Source organism: Penaeus monodon, chromosome 21 (assembly GCF_015228065.2).
Source record: "Penaeus monodon isolate SGIC_2016 chromosome 21, NSTDA_Pmon_1, whole genome shotgun sequence".
Classification (NCBI taxonomy): Eukaryota; Metazoa; Arthropoda; class Malacostraca; order Decapoda; family Penaeidae; genus Penaeus; species Penaeus monodon.
This window is the reverse complement of record NC_051406.1, coordinates 40209398-40209774: the sequence shown is the minus strand read 5'-3', so window position 1 is coordinate 40209774 and position 377 is coordinate 40209398. Positions and strand designations below refer to the sequence as shown.

Sequence of the window (377 nt, the reverse complement as noted above, 5' to 3'; positions counted from 1 at the left end):
GTATATGCAATATCATGCATTTATCAAAAACTCTCCAGAGCTTATGCAAAACCATAGCTACGCTAGATAAAAGTTATTCATTCACAGTGACAATACACACCTACAAACAGTTCCATAAAAAATCAAGTTTGTTTGCATGCACTTTGTAGTCATGTTCTGTTCAAGAAGGAAATTTCACCTAATTTCTAAACCCAAAACATTTTGAAGCAAAACTAACCACAAGCTTTCTAAACCCAAGGCATTTTACATCCAGATTTTTTTTTACAACAAATATCCATAAACATTAAGCGCTTCTCAACCCGAATGGAGATCCTGATATAGCGAGCAGTCTGTCAAACTTCCCTCTGTATTTGCTGAGAAGTAACACGTATTTCCCC

The 377-nt window shown here is 35.5% G+C and overlaps 1 protein-coding gene across 1 annotated transcript in view; it reads left to right on the top strand.

The window, feature by feature from the left end:
* LOC119586745 overlaps nucleotides 1-377 on the top strand; it is a 4834-nt gene that overhangs the window by 1267 nt on the left and 3190 nt on the right. The window lies entirely within an intron of this gene.